The sequence below is a fragment of the Octopus sinensis genome, linkage group LG6 (genome assembly GCF_006345805.1).
Source record: "Octopus sinensis linkage group LG6, ASM634580v1, whole genome shotgun sequence".
NCBI lineage: Eukaryota > Metazoa > Mollusca > Cephalopoda > Octopoda > Octopodidae > Octopus > Octopus sinensis.
In genome coordinates, this window is record NC_043002.1 from 68019204 (window position 1) to 68019602 (window position 399).

Genomic DNA, 399 nt, shown 5'->3' on the forward strand with positions numbered 1-399 from the left:
AAGAATATATATATATAAATAACCAGAATTGACAACCAGAAATGTTATTTGCACATGTGTCATTTACAAAGGTTTTTAAATAATAATGAAAAAAACATAAGGATAAGCCTTTCCTTCAAACATTAATTTCATATTTCAAAAAATATTCAGGCAGTAGATATTCAAAAGAAAACCAAGCTTGGTTTACCAGCTGATGATCAGAAACAAGCAACCGTGTGATATAATATATGGTAAGTACATACATATATATATATATATAGTTCGCATTTGTATTTGGTTTACAAGATTCTTCATGTGAATTTGTGTGTTGAAAGAAATACTATTGAACCTTGGGAAGAGCATAATGTGATGAAATAATTATTTGACAAAGAAAAAGGAATAACAACACGAACAATACTA